Source organism: Macrotis lagotis, chromosome 1, assembly GCF_037893015.1.
Source record: "Macrotis lagotis isolate mMagLag1 chromosome 1, bilby.v1.9.chrom.fasta, whole genome shotgun sequence".
Taxonomy (NCBI): domain Eukaryota; kingdom Metazoa; phylum Chordata; class Mammalia; order Peramelemorphia; family Peramelidae; genus Macrotis; species Macrotis lagotis.
The window spans coordinates 707,241,960-707,263,071 of record NC_133658.1 but is presented as its reverse complement, the minus strand read 5'-3'; the positions used below and the strand labels follow the sequence as shown (position 1 = coordinate 707,263,071).

The 21,112-nt window shown below is 37.4% G+C and overlaps 1 protein-coding gene across 4 annotated transcripts in view; it reads left to right on the top strand.

The window, feature by feature from the left end:
- The first annotated feature begins 14,132 nt into the window (after positions 1–14,132).
- The window catches only part of MARCHF7 (membrane associated ring-CH-type finger 7), a 48,829-nt gene continuing 41,849 nt past the window's right edge, over positions 14,133–21,112 (top strand). For 2 of the 4 annotated variants that reach the window (XM_074215880.1, XM_074215879.1), the window contains exon 1: positions 14,206–14,290. The gene's annotated coding sequence lies outside the window, so the exon portion shown is untranslated. Of the gene's footprint in view, positions 14,291–21,112 lie in introns of all 4 variants that reach the window. The other 2 variants (XM_074215882.1, XM_074215883.1) reach the window with 2 other exon arrangements.

Genomic DNA, 21,112 nt, shown 5'->3' with positions numbered 1-21,112 from the left:
CAATAACTTGGGGGCAGTGTCTCTTCCACCCTGAAAGCAGAGTCTCACCTTAAAAAGAGTTAAAAATCAAGTCATAGGCTGGGGAAATGAACAAACGACAGAAAAAAATCTAATCATAGACGATTACTTTGGTCCCATGGAAGATCAAAATACACACTCAGAAGACAACAAAGTCAAAGTTCCTAGATCCAAAGTCACTAAGAAAAATATAAATTGGTCTCAGGCTTTGGAGGAACTCAAAGAAGATTTTGAAAATCAAGTAAAGGAAGTAAAGGAAAAACTGGAAAGAGAAATGAGAGCAATGCGGGAAAATCAAGAAAACCAAGTCAGCAACTTGGTAAAGGGGATACAAAAAAAAAAATGCTAAAGAAAATAACATCTTAAAAGCCAGTTTGGGTCAAATGGAAAAAGCAGTCCAAAAGAGCAATGAGGACAAGAATGCCTTAAAAAGCATAATTGGTCAGATGGGAAAAGAGATACAAAAGCTCTCTGAAGAAAATTATTCTTTCAAATGGAGCAAGGAGCTAAGGGAAGCTGATAACTTTGTGAGAAATCAAGAAACAATAAAATAAAACCAAAAAATGAAAAAATAGAAGAAAATGCAAAATATCTTACTGGAAAAACAATTGACCTTGGAAAATAGATCTTGAAGAGGTAATTTTAAAATTATTGGAATACCTGAAAGTCATAACCAAAAAAGGAAAGAAAGCTTAGATGTCATATTTCAAGAAATCCTCTAAGAAAACTACCCTGGTATTCTAGAAGCAGAAGGTGAAATAGAAATTGAAAGAATGCACCAATGACTTCCTGTAAGATTCCAAAATGAAAACTTCCAGGAATATTTTAGCTAAATTTCAGCACTCCCAGGCCAAGAAGAAAATATTATAAGCAGCCAGAAAGAAACAATTCAAATTTCATGGAGCTACAGTCAGGATAACACAAGATTTAGCAGCGTCTACATTAAAAGATTGTAGGACTTGGAATATGATTTCCCAGAAGACAAAAGAGCTTGGATTACAACCAAGAATCAACTGCTCAGTAAAATTGAATGTACTCCTTCAAGGGGGAAAGATGAATATTCAATGAAACAAGGGACTTTCAAACTTTCCTGATGACAAGACTAGAGCTGAACAGAAAGTTTGATCAAGTCCAGGGCTCAGATAAAGCATAGGGAGGATGGATGGAAGAACAAATTATGAGAGACTTAATGATATTGAATTGTTTGTAATTCTGCTTGGGAAGATGATAATGAAAACTCATATAAAACTTCTAATTTACTAGGGCAAGTTAGAAGGAAGATATATATATATATATATTATATATATAATATATATATATATATATGTATATACATATATATATATAGACAGGGCACAGGAGGGAGTTGAACTTGAAGGTATGATATATTAAAAAGATGGAGTTAATGGGGAAGAAAGGAAGGTATTGGGAGAAAGGGGAAAGGAGAGGTAGAATGAATAATCTATTTCACATGAAAGGCAAGAAAAAGCTTTTGCAGTGGAGTGGAAGAAGGGGAAGTTGAGGGGGAGTGAGTGAGCCTTACTCTCATCAGAAGTGTCTCAGAGGGAATAATTTACACATTCAATAGGGTATAGAAATCTATCTTATCCCAAAGAAAAATAGGAGAGGAAAGGGATACGAGAAAGGGGACAGGGGAGGGAGGGGGGTGAGGGTAGCCAGAAGCAATACACTTTAGAGGAGGAATTGGTTGACAGGAGAGAGAGAGAGAGAGAATAGAATAAATGAGTGGGGGGAATAGGATGGCAAAGACAGAACTGATGGTGTCTGAATACAGACTGAAATATACTATTTTCCCCCTCACTTTATTTTTCTTGAGATTTCTCTTTGTGTATGGGGGCGTTATGTTTACTTTTACAACATGACTATTGTAGCAATGTTTTTCATGGCTATACATTTTTAGGCTCCACCAAGTAACTTACTCTCTCAATGGGGGAAGTGGGGTGAGAGAAAGGGAGAGAATTTGGAATTCAAGGTTTTGGAAGTAAATGTTGAAAATAGCTTTTGCATGTAGTTGGGGGAAAAGTTTTTAAAATAAAAGTTTTGCTTGTAAAAAATGCAAATTAAAGCAAATTTGAGTTAATACCTCACACCTGTCAGATTAACTAATATGACAGAAAAAAGAAATGATAAGTTTTGGAAGGAATGTGGGAAAAATGGGACATGATTGCACTGTTGGTGGAGTTGTGAAGTGATTCAACCATTCTGAAGAGCGACTTGGAACTTTGCCCAGAAGGCTATAAAATCATTCATACCCTTTGATCCAGAAATATCACTACAAAGTTTGTGTCCCAAAGATATCATAAAAAAGGAAAAAGAATCCACATGCACAAAAATATTTATAGTGACAAAGAATTGGAAATTGAGGGGATGACCTATTAATAGAGAATGCCTGATCAAGTTGTTATATATATGAATGTAATAGAATATTTTTGTTCTAGAAGAAATGACATGCAGGAAGATTTCAGGAAAAAACCTGGAAATATCTACAAGAACTGATGCTAAGTGAAATGAACAGAATCAAGAGAACTTTTTACATAGTAACAGCAAATATTGTGTGATGATCAGTTAATGACAGACATAGCTCTTTTCAGTAATAAGGGTTTCAAAGACAATTCTTTGACTTTGTGATGGGAAATGCCATCCACATCCAGAGAAAGAACCATGGAGTTTGAATTTAGATAAAAGTACACTATTTTTACTTCTTTAACTTTTTTCTTATTTTTTTTCCCTTTTGTTCTGTTTCTTCCACAAGATGACTAATGTGGGAGAAAATGTTACAAAAATGAATGTTAAAAAAACTGTCTTTACATGGAACTGGAAAAAATAAAATACTATTAAGACTATCTTTAAAAGTGTTTACATTTTATAGACCCAGTGGACACAAAAGATATTTTCTATGATGTATTATTATAATATGTTATTTTATAACTAACACAAGACCAATATCTAATGTTATTAATGTTAATAAAGCAAAAATTATGCCTCATTCTGACTGTAAACAGTGAAATTTGCTGTGTAAAATGGAATCTTTAGGAATCTAAATTTGGCCTTTGTGCTTACTAAATTCACGTAAAAATATTCTTGCTGACATATCGGCAATTCAATTTGCAAGGGAAAATACCAAAAGTACCTATAGTGTATGCCTAATACCTCCCCAAAGGGTCAAATCAGTTCTAGGTTTTACTCGAAAGATCATAAAGATAATGGCAGGACTATCCCAGTGTATCTTCCTGCAGTCAAGAACCATGGAATTCATTGAGCAAAGGAGTAGCATAATCAGATCTGTGTTTTACAAATATCACTTTGACAGCTATGTGGAGAATTGATTAGAGAGACGAGAGGCAGGGAGAGCAATTAGGAGACAATTGCAATAGACCTAGTGAAAGTGATAGCCAGAATTGGGGTCTTTTTGTTGTTTAATAAAATGAATAGATATAAAAAAATGTAGAGCAGGTAGAAATGACAACAATTAGCAACTATTAAGATATAGGGGTTTGTGAGAATAGGGTTGTGATTAAGAAGGATGGTTTAGACAGAAAAATCATGAATTCTATTTCGGATATATTAAGTTTAAGATGTCTGGTATTAACTTGAGAATGCATAGGAGGCAGTTGTAGATTTATGGCTTGGAAGAAATCAGGGTTAGATATGTAGATTTGAGAGTCTTTTGCATAGTCATACATAGAAGTTGATTAGATCACTAAGCAAGAGTATAGAGAATTAAGAGAAGGGGGTCCAGGAGAGAGCACTCATATATCAATGGTTAGACATGAATGATTAATCTTCAAAAAAGAGACTAAGAAAGGTCTGTCTGACTATTTTATAACAATATAATAAAATCTAAGAAGGAATAGATTTCCAGAGGATACAACACCAAAAACAATGAGGCCTGAGAAAAAGCCATTGGATTTAGCGAAAACAAGCTCATTTGGTGCTTAGAAAGAGAGCGTTTTTAGAATGGTTAGGACCAAAGTCAGGACAGAAGGAGAAAGAAGAGGAAATTAATATAGATGTTTCTTTTTTCCTAAGAGTGACTATGAAAAGGATGAGAGATACAGCATAAAATCTTTTTTTTGGAAAGGTGTATTATGAAGTTTTTTTTCCTTTTTGGTTTTAGAGTGTTGATGATAGAGGAAGCGATTCTCTGGAGAAGACAGAAAGAAATTGGATTGTGTAGGTAAATAAATCAGATAAAATCTCCTTATATATATTTTTTTCATCAAAAAAATTGAGATCATCATTTACAACCTCTTTCTCCTCTCTCATGAGATACTTTAAATCCCCTCAGTATCACCATTCAGTCCTTCCTCCTTTGCTCCAGTACTAAAAGATGATTGCCTATCCACACACTTCTTTAATTCTGTCCCTGATCATTTGCAACACTTTCCCATCTCCTTCTGGAATTTGCTCCTTCTCTATCTTTAATGTTCAAGTTTTCCCTATCTATTAACTCCCTTCCTGTTACCTACAATTGTTTTAATCAGTTAAGAACTGTCTTCTCACTCACCCCCTCACAATTGAGAGCACAAGTAAAATAAAACCATTACAACATGTATAGTCAATCAAAATGAATTTCCACATTGATTATGTTCAAAAAAAAGCTTCATTCTGCATTCTGAGTCTTTGACCTTTCTATCAAGGAGTAGAGTGTTTCATCATTAGAATTCTGGGTTCTTAATCATTATGCTGTTAAGAATGCAGCACAATAACATTCCATCAATTTATGTAACAAAACTTGTTCATCCATTCACCAATTCATCAACACCCTCTCAGATTCCAATCCTTTGCTACTTCAAAAGTGCTATAAATATGTTTGTTCAGCCTTAGAGTTTTTTTTTTTTTGCTGAGGACTAATCCATCTCTTAATCTGCCCTCCCTCCAATTTCCAGTCCTGCTTTCTTTCCTTCCTTTTCCCCTCCAGAATGAAATGATTTCTATGCCCCTTTGTGTGTGTGTGTGTGTGTGTGTGTTTTCTTTTTTTTACTAGTTCATATGACAGTGAGATGAGGTTCAAGAGTTTCATCCCTCTTCCTTGTTTATATAGCTATTTGCTTGTGCATCATTGTTAAATGAGAGAATTTCTGTATCATTTCTTTCTCTTTCTTTCCAATATATTCTTTTTCCCTCTTGTTACATTCTTTTCTTAATAGCACTAAAACAATAGAATCACTCCCAGGCCTCATTTAATTGGACTCCTGTGAACTACTATTCAGAGGGGAACATTCTACCATCTTCTTGTATTGGGATGAAACTTATACTTATTTAATCCTTTATCATTTTTCATTAATATTTATCTATGTTTGAACTTCAAAGTTTTACCACAAATATGGTCTTTTTATCAGGAATGCTTAGAAATCCTTTATTTCATTAAAGGTAGAGTGTGCCTTTATCCTTTCCTTTTTGGAATATCATATTCAAGTTCTTTGCTTCTATTGGTGCTAATGTTTTTTAGTTGCTTGTAATATATTTTCTTTGAATTTTGACTATAATGTTCCTGAGAGTTTTCATTTTGTGTTTCTTTCTGGAGATTTGTAAATTCTCTCTATTTTAATTTGCCTTCTAATGACGAGATCTGGGAAGTTTTCGTTTAAGATTTTTTGAAATAAAATGTCTAGACTCTTTTTTTCTCCTGGTGTTGATATAGTCCAGTGATTTTTAAATTTTTCTCCTCAGTTTTCCACATCAGGTGCCTTTTATTTCCTTCATTTTTTCAGCCTTTGGACTATGTTTTAATATTTCTTAATGTCTAATGTTTCTTTAGTTTCTACTTAATTCAAATTTTTAGGGAGTTTGTTGTTAGGAATAGATTTTTAATACCTCTTGTTCCAAGTTGTTAATTTCGTTTCCAATTTTTTCTCCCATAACTCTAATTTCTTTTCTATTTTTTATCTCAAACTTTTGGATTATATTTATAAAAATATTTAAAAATTCTTATTTTAAAATTCTTGCTTTATTTCTTGTAGAAATTCTAGTTGAACTTTTCCAAAACTGTATTGTTCTTTGAGGCTTTGTTTGCAGATAATTTTGGAGTTACTTTCTTCTGGGTTTGTACTTTTGAGTGTTCAGGTTACCATAATAACCCTTTTTAGTAGGGTTCTTATTTTGTTTGCTCATTCTTCCTGCCTACTTCCTGACTTTGGACTTGATTTTAGGTCTAAGCTCTGCCTTATTCTGGAAAGAATCTTGACTGGTCTTATTGCTTTCTTGGAGACTTGAGTCCTATGTTACTCCAGGACCTCAGTATAGCCTAGGGCCTTGAAGGCTTTCAGAATTCTCCAAATAGTCTGGTCCACGACAAAATCTAATTGCTACCTCAGTGGTTTGAAGTCTACAAATTCCCAAAATTTCACTGATACTGGATTTCACTTATAGTAACAAATTAGAAAGAACTGTTGATTCAGAATGACAGATGTGTAGATTCCCCTTTCATCTAGGATACTTGCCCTGTTTATTCCTCCTCAGACTGGGCTAAATTCTAGAAATGAAATTGAAATCCTGCTTTGTTTCTGGGGTTTGAGCCAAACTACTGCTGCTGCTATTGGCTTTTGAATTTTCTCCTTTACATACATAGGACCTTCCTACCAATACTATTGGTCTATACAGGTCCCCTTCTCAGTGTGACTTGAATCTCTGACCTAAAACTGGGTATTAGATGATGAAGCTGCCAATTCACACTTGCCTCCTTTGTAGATGAGTCTGGTGGTTCTCAGTATGGATTTGCTCTTCTTGCCTTGTACACAGACTTTCCCTAAATGCTAGAATGTTCACATGTAGCACACCTGGCCTGACCTATCCCCTTTGTCCTCATACCTTTCCGTCTATTTCCCTATCCTGCCTTGAGCTGTATTAATGATTCACTGTTTCTTTTTCTGTATTTTCCCATTAAGATTCAGTTTCAAGAATTTTTTTTTCTTTATTATTTTATTTTTCCCCAGTACATGTAAAAACAAATTTTAACATTCATTTTTACAACTTTGAGTTCCAAATTCTCTCCTTTCCCTTACTGAGAAGGCAAACAATTCAATATAGATTATACATGTGTAGTTATGCAAAACATTTTCATAATAGTCATAATGTGAAAGAAAATAGAGACCTAAAAAAATCCCTCAAGAAAAATAGAATAAAAAAGTACGCTTCATCAGTTCATTCTCTGGGGATGGATAGCATTTTTCAACATAATTTCTTCAGAGTTGTCTTGGATCATTGTATTGCTGTGAATAACTAAGTCATTCGCAGCTTACCGTCTTACACTATCGCTTTGTATACGGTACTTTTCACTTTGCATCAGCTTATGTTAAGTCTTTCCAGGGTTTTTCTGAAAGTATCCTGTCTATCATTTCTTATAGTAGAATAGTATTCCATCATAATAACATAGTACAATCATTCCTGAGCATTTTCTAGACCTATTTAAAGGAGTTTGTGAAGGGGAGCTTAATGCACTGCTTCCTAGCACTCTGCTATCTTGCTCTTTAAAGGTATAATTTCAAAGTGGCTCTATTGTATTTGTGATGTCACAACAGGGTGAATATCTATTTTTCCTATCCTTTGCCTCAGTCAAACTGAAGCAAGGTTGCATTTCCTTCTACAAAGATCCTAATATTTCCCCAAATGTCAAACTAGCATTAATCATGCAGACAAGAGTTAGTGGCTATCAAGTTTTCTTTTTTATATAAAGGGGGAATAAAATGAGAACCATTTTAGGAACAATGAAGGGAACAGTTTGACTAGAAAAACTCTAGTGGCTCATGTTGCCAGCTTCAGGGGTAAAATCCACTTCTCTTGGAGACTTAGAATATTGAAGGTTTTCTGAGTATGGTGATTTGATTTAGATAGATGGTATACAGGGTAAAGTAGAAGAGAAAGACATTGTAATCCAATAGGGGAATTTCAGAGTTATGGATTATGTTTCTTGAGGGCAAAATCTTACAGTTTTGTGTCTCTTTCATCTAACAAGGTGCCTTGTATATTGTAGGTGTTCAATAAATGTTTGTTGTTATGTATGATGTGAAACCCAAAAAGTCTTTTAAAAGAATAGTAGTAGAGGATGAAGAGATGTTGTATTATATACTTACTCTGAGCTGCAGAAGAGTACATTCCCTTATCTCTGTTTATGTTAAATAAATGTTCCCTACTCACCTCTGATAATATCTATGCTGGAAAGGTTTCCCACACTCTGCCAAATTGTTAAGATTTGCTCTAACTGAATTTATGGACTTTGAAAAGAAAATACTACTAGGAATAAATGACATTGTCCAGAAACATGGTAGAAACCCTTCTCATGTATATAGTGGGTAATGGAAGCATTCTATTAGAAGAGAGAAGCACTTCTCTTCATAAGATAAACCCCAGAAAGAAGGAAACCATTAGTCCAGAAAGAGAGAAACCATCAGTGGAAATATTAGAGAAATAGTGTAGTAAGGAATGAAATCAATGAATCAATAAGCCTTTATTAAATTTGTTCTTTGTGACATCACCGGGAATGTAGAAAAGGAAACAGCCCCTGTTCTCAGGTAGCTTACCATTAATCAGTGTAGACAACACAAACAAGTATATATAAAATATATACAAAAATAATATAATTAACTGAAAGGGGACATTAACAGCTAGAATTTGAGAAAAGGCTTCATGTAGAAGGTGAATTTTGAAGGAAATAAGGGATTGTGAAGGAAACAAGGACCAGGTGAAGAGGGAGTGTGTTCTAGACATTACAAATGCATAGAAGAGAAGGAATGTCTTGAATGAGAAATGGTAAGAAGGTCAATTTGGATAGATTACACAATGCAAGAAGTAATTTGTAACAATGTTAGAAAATAGGTTGAGGTCAGGTTTTCAAAATTTTCAAAAGTTTAAAAAATTAATCTTTTTAAAAATACAAATTAGATTTTTTTTTTTGCAGCAACCCTTCATAGAATATGTTTGCTTATTTTTTTGTATTTCACCATATTATATTTCCAAATTCCTAGTTGGTCAGTAAGAAAGACATTTAAGTGACAACTCTAAAATGAATAATTGTTGGAACAATATTCAAAGAAATCTATGATAGTAATGATAGTAAGAACAATGGTGAAATAGAGAGTCAAAATAAGCTATGGTGAGAAAGCTAAAATAAATAAAGCAGTGAATGAGGGAAAAAATCATCAAGGCTACAAAAATTGGAGTAAAGCAGCTAGATAATACAGAGGACAGAGCACCGAATCTTCTATCAGGAAGATCTGAGTTCAAATAGGACCTCAGATTTACAGTTGTATGACCAAGAGCAACTCACTTAACATCTGCTATCCTCAATTTTCCCCATCTGTAAATTAGGTATATAGAGAACATACCTCCCAGGGATCAAATGCAATATTTGTGCATTGTTTTGTAGCCTTTAAGGCACAATATAAATACTAGCTGTTGTTATTACTGTTGGTTAGTTTTTGTCCTTCTTTATCTAAAAAGACCAAAATGACATCACTATGTTTGAGACTAATTGCAGTGTATCTGATTGTGACTGATCACATCGACATGAACTTGGAATGCTCTACCACTGGCACAAATAGTCCAAGTGAACACCTGCTTATTCTAAACTCTTGTTTAATTTAATCTCTCATTTCCTTTGAAATGCTTAGATTCTGCCTTCCATATAGAGCGCAGCACCCTCACTGATGAGGACATACCATGCTGGGGGGTCCTGTGCCAGTGCCTCCCATGCTGTACAATCAATTCTAAAGTTCTTCAATGGGACCTTGGGGTGTCTCCATAGGGCTTCTTCTGAGCCCCCTGTGTGACTTCTTCATAAAATGTTTGTTTTTTTTTTTTTGCAAGCACACATTTGGCATCTAATAATGCATCCAGTCCATTGTAGTTGCAATCTCTGTAGTAATGTTGGAATGCTAGGCAGTTTAGCTCGAGAAAGGACCTCAGTGTCTGGTATCTTCTCCTGCCAAGTGATTGGATTTAGTAAATTGGATTTAGAAGAGGCAAAGTTACAAGAAGTCATTGACCTCACTCTCTTCCAAAGTCATCATGATCTACAAAAATATTCATACCATCCCTGGTTGGCAAAGAATTGGAAATTAAGTGAATGTCCTTCAACTGGGGAATGGCTTAACAAACTGTGGTACATGTATGTCATGGAACACTATTGTTCTATTAGAAACTAGGAGGACGGGGCGGCTAGGTGGCACAGTGGATAGAGCACCGGCCCTGGAGTCAGGAGCACCTGAGTTCAAATCTGGCCTCAGACACTTAATAATTACCTAGCTGTGTGGCCTTGGGTAAGCCACTTAATGCCATTTGCCTTGCAAAAAAACCTAAAAAAAAAATAACCAAGAGAGATGGGAATTCATGGAAGCCTGGAAGGATTTGCATGAACTGACACTGAGTGAGATGAGCAGAACCAGAAAAACACTGTACACCCTAACAACAACATGGGGGTGATGATCAACCTTGATGGACTTGCTCATTCCATCAGTGCAACAACAGGGACACTTTGGGGCTCTCTGCAATGGTGAATACCAACTGTATTCAGAGAAAGAATTGTGGACTTTGAACAAAGACCAAAGACTATTACCTTCAAATTAGAAAAAAAAAACCTGTTATCTTATTATGTAATTTTGCTATCTCATACTTTATTTTTCTTCCTTAAGGATATGATTTCTCCCTCATCACTTTCAACTGAGATCAATGGATACCATGGAAACAATGTAAAGACTTATCAGAATGCCTTCTGTGGGAGTGGGGTGGGGAGGAGGGAAGCAAGAATGGGGGAAAAATTGTAAAACTCAAAATAAATAAAATCTTTCTAAAAAATAAATGAAGTCATCATGATCCCAATGGCAAGACTGAGTCAAGATAACTGGTGATGGCTCTAAATGCAGTGGATGAACTTGGCATCTTTGATGTCTCATAATTTCTGAGCACCACAGCACCTGCTTCAGGTGCCTTCATGGCCATTCTGCTCATCTGCCCATTAGTGGAAGACTTCACATGCTTGGGGTTGACATTCCTGCCAACTCATGGATGAGTTTGAGAGTCCCTTGGTTTCCCCCAATCTTGTTTAGCCCACCTGCTGAAACAGTTTACCAGGGTGTGGCTACTGTGTATGCCAAAATTTTTTGGAGCCACAGGTGAGAGTTAGGTGGCTCTGGTGGACATCAAAGGTGGAAAGTGACCCTAAAAGAGACCTGGTAACCCTTACACAAGAGGTACTAGTTTTTTTTTGAATACACCCTACATGATTGATGATTTTTCCATAAATAAGACTGAGATTTCTGCATACTTCACCTTAATTCTGTTTTAAGAATAAATGATATCTGCCATCAATATATTGCTTTATGATTTGAAAATCACTTTCTTCACAGTGACTCTGTTACACAGTGACTAATGTTAAATGATTGACTCATGATCACATTGACAGTAAATATCCCAGCCTGGACTCTTCTTCAGTGGAAGAACAATAAAAAATGAGCATGCTGGGCCAGTAGTCAGAATGATCTGAGCTCAAATCCAAACTCAAACATTTCCTAGTTGTGTGACCCTGTGCAAGTTATTTAACTTATTCTTGTTTAAGTTTCTTCATCTGTAAAATGGAGGTAATAATTAGCATCTACCTCCTGGGATTGTTATGAGGATCAAATGAAATAGCAACTACAAAGACTTAGCACATACGTAGTAACTACTATATAAATATTAACTAATATTATTATTATCTACATTAATGACTTTACAACTCTGAAAACACTATACAAATTTTATTCATTCATATCCTAATAAGTAGGAATTTCAATTATTTCAACAATTCACCATTTTGGTAAATATTTATTAAGTACCTATTTTGTGCAAGTTACTCTTTTAGTTGTTAATGGCAAGGACAAAAACCAGAATAATTAATGCCTTTAAGGAGTTCACATTCTACTGAGAGATATATTTATCAATTAATCAACAGTACTGATTAAGCAACTTTTACTTTGGGTCAGGCACTTACTGGGTACTGTGGAAACAAGTGCAGAGAATGGAAATAATCCCCACTCATATTGTTTATGTTCTGAGAGAGAGAGACTTGAATATAAATATATATATATATATATGTATATATAGCATAAATAAAAAATTAAAAAGTACAAATAAATAGAAGACAGAAAGGAGGACATTAGCATTTGAGGAGGTCAAGAAGACCTTGCAGAAGATGGTATTTAAGCTTGAAATTAAAAGAAAAGAGTGACTAAAAGAGGCTAAGATCGGAAAGAAATGCATACCAGATCTGGAGACTGCTAATACTTAGGAGTGTCACAAGGGAAGAGCAGAGAACAATTTGGTTGAATTGAAGAATGCATGAGGGAAGTAACATCAAGTGAAGCTGGCAAGATTGATTGAGGTCAGGCTGTAGAAAGTTTTAAAAGCTAAACAGAGTAATATCTATCTATGTCTATATCTATATATAGTTATATCTATATATACAGATATATATCTATCTCTATCTCTACATCTATATTTAATCTCTTTCTATATATATATATATCATCAAGATTATATAACATAGATTTATAGTATATCAATTCAACATAGTTGTTAAGAATTCCTTCTGTTCCTTTCAGTAGCACAAGAGGAGGCAGAATAATCAATTATTCAATTAGAATTTACTGGAGATAATAGAGTATTCAGGGAGGACTATTACCTCTGTTATGATGAATCTCCAAAGCCTTTTTGGGGTTGCTCTTCTATCTTCGGTGTTCCTACCTGTCACCCAATTCTCACCTGTGACTCAAGAAGCTGCAGAATAAGCAATGATCTGACTGCAGTAAAGTTTCTCGGTGGATGGGCTAAACCAGGCTGAGGCCAAGTGTTAGTGAGTTAGGGTGATGTCTACTACAAGCATGTGAAGACTTCCACTGGCAGAATGGGCCAGTGAGAAGAAATTCTACATCGAGAAACTTTAGACTCAGCTTGGTCAGGTACTGAAGAGGCCAAGATCATCCACTGCATCCAGTCTTCTTCTGGATGTTTATCTTGCCACTGGAATAGAGTGAGATTAACGACTGTTCAACTCTGCTTCACTTACATCCAATTGACAAAAAAAGTCAAGACATCCTCCATGATGTCATTGATTCTCTTCCTAGGTGGAAGGAGGAATAACAACTGGAGAAGATGGTAGAGGGGCGGCTAGGTGGTGCAGTGGGTAGAGCACCGGCCCTGGAGTCAGGAGTACCTGAGTTCAGAGTTCAAATCCAACCACCTGGCTGTGTGGCCTTGGCCAAGCTCCACTGCCTTGCAAAAAAAAAAACCCCAAAACAAAGAAAATCATTATAAGGAAAGAAAATCAAGTGATTAAAAGGGTGATCAGGAAACCTGTCAGTTTTGATGTATTATTTTCTTGTTTCTAACAGGAAGTGCCAAGCACTGTGATGGAAATTAATCTCTAGGTTATACAAAAAAAAACCAGTCCCAGCCCTCCAAGAGCTTCCGAGCTGATGGGGGAGGGGAAGGCAACATGCCAACAAAGAGCTCCAAAACCTGCGGTATACAGGACAGATAGGAAATAATGAAAAGAAGCAAAGCCTTGGAATGAAGAGCCCTGTTGGACCCCACACAAGCCTCTTCGCTGTTTCGGTACCCCCATCTGTGAAATGGGTATGAGTGTCACGCCTCCGCGACGTGATGGAGGCCTGGGTGGATGCTTTATGACCTTTGACGACCACTAACGGCGTTTCCAAGTCTAGATTCCCCCCCTGAGTCGAGGCGGAAGGACACGCGGCATCTCCGCACGGGAGAGAAGGCGCGGAGGAGGAGGACCTTGTGCCGCCCGGGCGGGGGCGCTTTGGGCGCGACCCGCTCCTGGAGGCGCAGCCGGGGCACCCGCGCGGGTGCTGACGGGAACGTGAGGCGCGCACGGGGCCCGGCTCCGCGGCCGGCCGGAAGAGGACGCGCGCCCTCCCGGGTGCCCGAGCGCCCCTCCCCCTCACGCTCCCCACGTTCTCGCCCCTCCGTCAAACAGCCAACTCTCGCGAGATGCGTGCGACGGGGCGAGCGCGAGGCGGGGCTCCGGCAGGAAGGGGCGGGGCGCGTGACGGGGCGAGCAGGAAGGGGCGGGGCCCGTGACGGGGGCGATTTGCCTTTGCGCCGGAGCTGGGAGAGGGGCGGGCGCCATTGTGCCTGGTCTGGGCCCTTTTTCCGCGGGAGGAGGAGGAACGGGGAAGCCGGACGCTGCGAGGAGGAGAGGGAGAGTCGGGCGGCCCAGCGTCTGTCGGGGAGCGGAGGGTTATGCGCGGCGGAGGTAAGCCCTTCCTCGAGGTCCCCGGAGGGAAGAAAGGAAAGGGCCCGCGGGCGGAGGGCGGGGGACCCCGACCCACGCGAGCGCGGGGGCTGCCACCCGGGGCCTGGCGCGGGACGCCCCCGGGGGAGCGGAGAGCCGGGGAGCCCCTCCCCGCCCCCCACTTCGGTGCCGTCGGCGTAGAACTGAAGGGAAGAATGGGGTGGGGGAAGGGGAGAGGGGCGCCGAGGCCGGAGTGCGCTTCCAGGCCTCCGGGTGGGGGCGGGGTGCGGCCCCCTTCCCCGGCAGGTGCGATTGGGCCCAAGACTTGTTGGCAAAAAAATGATTAAAACCGAGTCGGTAAGTGCCAACAGCTTTGAAGTAAAACCCTGGAACCGTGTGTGTGTGTATGTTGTTTGTGTGTGTATGTTGGTTGTGTTGTGTGTGTTGTTTGTGTGTGTATGTTGGTTGTGTGTGTGTGTTGTTTGTCCGTCTTGGGTTCCGGCTTCTGCTGGCCCAGGGAAGGCTGCTTTGCTTGTGTAGCGGAGGGAAGACGGGTCCCAAACACGGCCCCCCTGCGCCTGGCTCAGTTTTAGACAACACCCCGCTTCTAGGGCTTGAACTGCTGTGAGGGTATTTCTCTTTGGCGAAGGATTTCATAATAAAGATCAAATTTCATCGTTTATGTAATTTTTTTATCTAATAAATAAAAAAACGACTTTTGACACCGCTTTCTGCTTTTCCTTAAATTATAAACAGGGCACAAATGGAAATTTACTGGGGAGGGGGGGTGCAAAATAAGCTCAGGAGGGAATTTTGGTGTGGTTTTTTTTTGTTGATTTTACTTGTCATATATACATATACATACATATATATATAGCACTATTCATTTATATAGCATTCTCATCTGTACAAAAGAATTTACTCAATCGTGAACGCTGGTGGTGAAAAATACTATTTTCTCCACTTTTACAGATGAGGAAGCTGAGGCTGAAAGAGATGAAAACTTTCTCAAACCCTTCTTTCCACTACTCTGCTCAGCAGTGTTCATGGTAGAGGATGTTCTTAATGTTGAAATCAACAGCAAAACTTAGTGTCAGTTTCTTGGGATCTCTGTTTGGACCCTAGACTTACAGATTATTTGCCCTTTCCTAGAATTTTCCATTAGAATTTCAATTGAGATTTGGTAACAAGTAGATGAAGTAAGATAAAATCATTAGGAAGCTGTGTATCTTAGACTAGTATTCAAATTCATCATTTAACTAGTAGTTAAAATTTGTAATTCATTATAATTCTTATTAGTTACTCCAAGAAAGGTCATCTCCTGGAAATAAAAGTTATTCATTCCTTGTAAAAAATTTCCATTCCATGGTGTCCCTCCCTGTCCTTTAATTTTTAGAAAATGGTAATAAATCAGGATCTGACCTAAAGACAACCAAAGTGAAAAACAGTTTAGTTGTTTTACAAATTATTGAGCCAATATTTGGCAAGATTTTAATTTTATTAGTACAGAAAGCATATTTTAAAGTGTTTTTACCTTTCTACCCTCAGGTAGTATCAAAGCTGGTTCTGCTTGCTTCCAAATATATTCATTCCTTTGTTGGCTCTACCAGTTATGCTGCATATGCAGAACAACCGGTTTTTAAGTCACTAAGTTTGACACCCGTTTTGGCAGCCATTTTGGAAGAAAGTTGGTTTTTGGATCCAACTGAGGAAAACTAATTTTATTTCCATTATTATTTGAATATTTCTATTTAATCCCTTACTGCCCTAAATATAACCTAAAATTCTTTAGCTTTGTAAGAACATTAAAATTCACTATACAAAAGAAAACAAGATGTTTGCTACTTGATTTGACCTCATCAAAAACTTCTCTGAAACCACTTAAATGATCTTTAGGTAGTTTTCAACAGTTTATCTTGGATGTGTTATGTCAGGATCATTTAGAGCTTAAAGGAACTTGCTTTTTTCAGATAATGAATCTGAGGCCCAAAGAATCATAGAAACCACAGGTTTCTATATTTAATCTCTCTCTATATATCTCATCAAGATTATATAACATAGATTTATAGTATATCAATTCAGCATAGTTGTTAACAATTCCTTCAGTTCCTTTCAGTAGCACAAGAGGAGGCAGAATAATCAATTATTCAATTAGAATTTACTGGAGATAATAGGGTATTCAGGGAGGACTATTACCTCTGTTATGATGAATCTCTGGAAGGGACCTTGATATTGTTTAAATCATTCTCATTTTACACAAGTAAATAAGTAATTTCCCCAAGGTTACATAGATGTATTAACTGTCAGAAACAAGATTTGAATACTTACTGATGCAAATTCAACATTCTACCTAGGTTTTTTTTTTTTTTTGGTTTTTGTTTAAGAAAAGAGACTTGCTCAAAATTATAATAAGTAGCAGGGACAGAATTTGAATCCAGGGTTCTCTGACTCCTAAGTCATTTGTCCATTGATCTTAAATCTGTTAAGCCTCTGGAATTAAATTTTTTTAATAGGTTTTTATTGCTTCTGTAATTTGTTAAATTACTCCCTCTAATCAGTCAGGTAATTTATCAAATATGTTAAGAGTCCACTACTGCTAAACTCTGGTTGCAGTATATTTTTTAGTCAGCTTCTACAGTAAGCATGGCTTTAATATTAATAGCTAATTTGTTACTTAAATATTAATTGTTAATGTTTATATAACACTTTAAAGTTTGCAAAGAACTTTATATATCATTCATTTGATCCTTGTGATAACTTTGTGAGGTAAATTTTGTTATCCATCTTTTACAATTGAGGAAAATAAGCATAGAAAAATCTTGCCCAGAGACTTAGTAGAGCACTGAGACAGGATTTGAACTCAGATATGAATCTTGCTCTTTAATCTATTATACCAAACTGCTTAAAGACTTCTGATCCACTTTCACATATGTGTTTGTGGAGTTTTAAGTCATAAGATCATAGTTTGGGAGCTGGGAAACCGGAAGCTTATTGTTTAGAAGTTTCAGTCTTGTCCAACTATTTGTTGGCCCCATTTGAGATTTTCTTGGCATAGTGATTTGCCATTTACTTCTCCGAATCATTTTATAGATGAGGAAACTGAGGCAAACAGGATGACTTGCTCTGGGTCACAGCTAATAAGTGTCTGAGTTCAGATTTGAACTCGGGAAGATGTCTTCCTGACTTCAGGCCTTTACATCTACTCTGCCAACCAGCTGTTGTCCTACCTACAGGCTAAAATTGTCCAATCATTTTACAGAAGGTTACATAAGTAAAATCTTGGCAGAGCAAGGATGTGAACCAGGTCCTCTGATTCCAGATCGGCACTGTACCACTTTGCTTAAAAAATATATAATAAATAAATTTGCATTTTACTCTGTGGGCATAATTATATGATATGACTTATACGTGTGTCATTGTCCTCTTCAGAATGGACAAACAATAATCTTTGTGAGTAATAGGAGCTGCCCCACTGCTGCCCTTCCTTCCGTCTTTTCTCTCTCCTTCCCCCAGGAATGTAAATTTTGATTGCTGAAACCTCAGGACACTAATTGGAGTTTACTGGCCCCAAATTACTATGGTTCTCATATAGGTTCCAGGCCAAGCCCAACTTGATCATTCTTTGGCCACATTGGCTCAGAGTGAATGTAAAGAGCAGTTGTTTCTGTTTTGATCTTCCCAACCCAGGAAGATTTTTTTTCCCTTAGTTTAACAGCCCATTCAAAGATTAAAGAATCTAAGGGAATGCCTGTTAAAGATCTTCATTTAAAATGACCAAGGTCTCCCATTGCATCTCCTGATCCATATCTGGCCACTGAACCTAAATGACTCCAGAGGAGAAAGTGAGGCTGACCTTGCACAGCCCTCCCTTAAATCCAATTCACTTGCATGTTATGGCATCACATCTCTGATGGTTAAGCCTCTTTGAAGGAAAAATAACAATTTAGTTTTTGCTAAATTTGGTTACTTTCAGGTATTTATTTGACCAAAAGAGAAGCTAACAGAAAATAATGTAATCTGGATTACCAGTATTTTCTTAACTGGATTCATTTAATTTTTTCCCTGAAACTGAGTTAAAAACCTTTAATTGTTTATTGATGAAAAAATGGTTATAAGCATTGAAGTATTTTGAGATTCTTATTAAACTCTTCAAATTATTAGTGTGCAATTTAATCATCAAATGCCCAAGATAGTTAAAACATGATTTCGCCTAATGAAAATAAGGTGACAGGACTCAAATAATAATCCTTGTCCTTTTGATTCCATCTTTTTGAAGGAAATCTGTCATGGGATTCTTACCCTTTAGAAGTTATGGGGAAATTGCCATGATTTTAGTGAATAGGGAGCATTAGAAGTATCTAGGGAATAGAAACTAACTGTAAACATGGGTGGGGCCATTTCTATATTGGTTGTTTGGTTATCTAGTTGTGTAAGTTTTGACTGTACAGACTGTACATCAGAACAAAACACCCATAGATAACATCCTAGTCACTCTAAACAGGAAGGGCCATTAGAGGTCACTCAGAAGTTGCTGTAGTTACCTTTTCCTCTTTGCTATAGCAAAGGGGAACAATGCATTTATATAGTACCTAGGGGGCACTAGGTGGTACAGTGATTAAAACACTGGGCCCTGAAGTCAGGAGGTCTGAAGTTTAAATCCAGCATCAGACACTTTACATTTTCTAGCTATGTGACCTTGGGTAAGTCGCTAAACCCTGCTCTCCAGTTGTCCTTATTCATATCTTGACATTGGACTCCGATGGCTCTGGAGAAGAAAATGAGGCTGGTGACAACACAGCACCCCCTCACTCAAAATCTAATTCACATGCTTGTCCTGGTATCATCACTTCCCTGATGTCATGATCTTTGAAAATAAAGGACAGGGGCAGCTAGGTGGAGCAGTGTATCAATAGAGCCCTGGCCATGGAATCCAGAGGACCTGAGTTCGAATGTGGCCTCACAATAATTGCCTAGCTGTGTGACCTTGGGCAAATCATTCGATTCCATTGCCTTAAATAAAAATTTAAAAAAGAAAATAAAGGACAAGGAGGGCATCTAGGTGGCACAGTGTATAGAGCACTGACCCTAGCTATGTGACCTTGGGCACCAGTCACTTAACTGAATTGCCTTACAAAAACAATAAAAACAATTAGGACAAACAGCAACATAATAGTGTCTATTTCGTGTCAAACTAAGACCCTTGAGAAGTAGGTACAATTATCCTCATTTTACAGTTGAGATAAAATGATACCTAGTGTTTGAGATCAGATTTTGATTCAGTTCTTCCCAATACTTTATACACTGTTCTACTTTGCTACCAATAAAGGGGCAAGATCCTGTTTCCTTGAAATGGAATTATCTAGTGGGGGGGGGACTTCCTTTAATAGTATTTGAAGACAGATTTGTATTTCTAATCAAGAGATCTTAACCATTTCAACAATAGTAGAACCTACATGTTTAAGGCTTAAGGTGTGCCCAGGGCAGACCCCCTTGAAGTCTAGACATGGAGGATTGCAACTTCCTCTTGTCCTCTAACCTGAGAATTCATACTTCCAGACCAAATCAGAGGTCATCCTAATTTGGGAAGGAGCTTTAGAAATTCATTGTCAGTTAATTTAAATAGCTTTTAGGATTTAGAATTGAAGAGAGCTTAGAGGTCATTTACCCCCAACCCCCCATTTTATTAATGAAGAAACCTAAATCCAAAGAGAAGCTAATCACATACCTAAGACTGGTAGAATTGTCGTTTGACACCAGATCCTCTGACTCGAACTGACAAAAGATCACCATGTCCTACTCTTGAATCTTTAAGGTAGTTACAAAAAAAGATTTTAGGATATTTTGTGGTTAAATGTTTATGGAATAGAGATGACTACATTCCTAGCTAAAAGGTTAGACACAAAGTACAAATAGAAGACACTGAGAGAAAAAGGATCTTCAGTTTGAACACTTGAAGAGATTTTGAAGTAGCATTTAGTTCAACTTTCTCATTTTACAGACCCAGAAGTTAAGCAGTATGTTCAAGGTCAAATAGGTAGTAAGTGGAAGAGTTAGATTTCATACTCTTGGCTCTCCTTTATTTATGTCCTATGAATTTTCCCTTGGGCTAGAATTAATTTAGGAGCTTGAGGCCTGAACCAAGAGCTTCTATGGGGAATTTAGGGCAGCTTGAGGTAATGTGAGAGCTTTAGGTATCTTGGGAAGTAAAGAGAAGTCCAGTGCTTTAGAAGGTAGGGGTGGGTTTTCATGACCTATCTTGAGGCGAGCCTGACAATGGGTCACTGAAAAAATAGCCATTTATGTCAGTTACTGTCTTTCAGTAGAAACAGCTGATAGCATTTCACACTTGTCTCTGAGGTTTTAAATTTCTGGAGCAGAATGGGTTATATAGATTTAATTTTCAAAGGCTTCAAGTAGAGTATAAACAATTATCTATAAGTGTTGTTTAGTTCTTTAAGTCCTGTCTGACTCTCCATGATCCTCACTCTTTTGTGGGGAGGGGCAGAAAGATGTTTGTCATTTCATTTTTCAACTCATTTTACTGATGAGGAAACTGAAACAAATAGGAGTAAATGACTTGCTCAGTCTCCAGAGCAAGTAAGTGTCTGAGGCAGGCTGTGAACTCTTTGACACTAGGCAAGAGGTTCTATCCACTGATATGCCCAGGTGCCCCTTGAAGTACTTACTTTATGCCAGGTAATGCAGGTAATTCATAGTTTTATGTTATTTTTGTATTCAAACTAATAGATTTGATTCTAACTTAAAATTAATCTGTAATTTTATTTGATGCTATCACACAAATGTTCTTTTGTGATATTTTGTCTAAGGATTACTTATAGAATA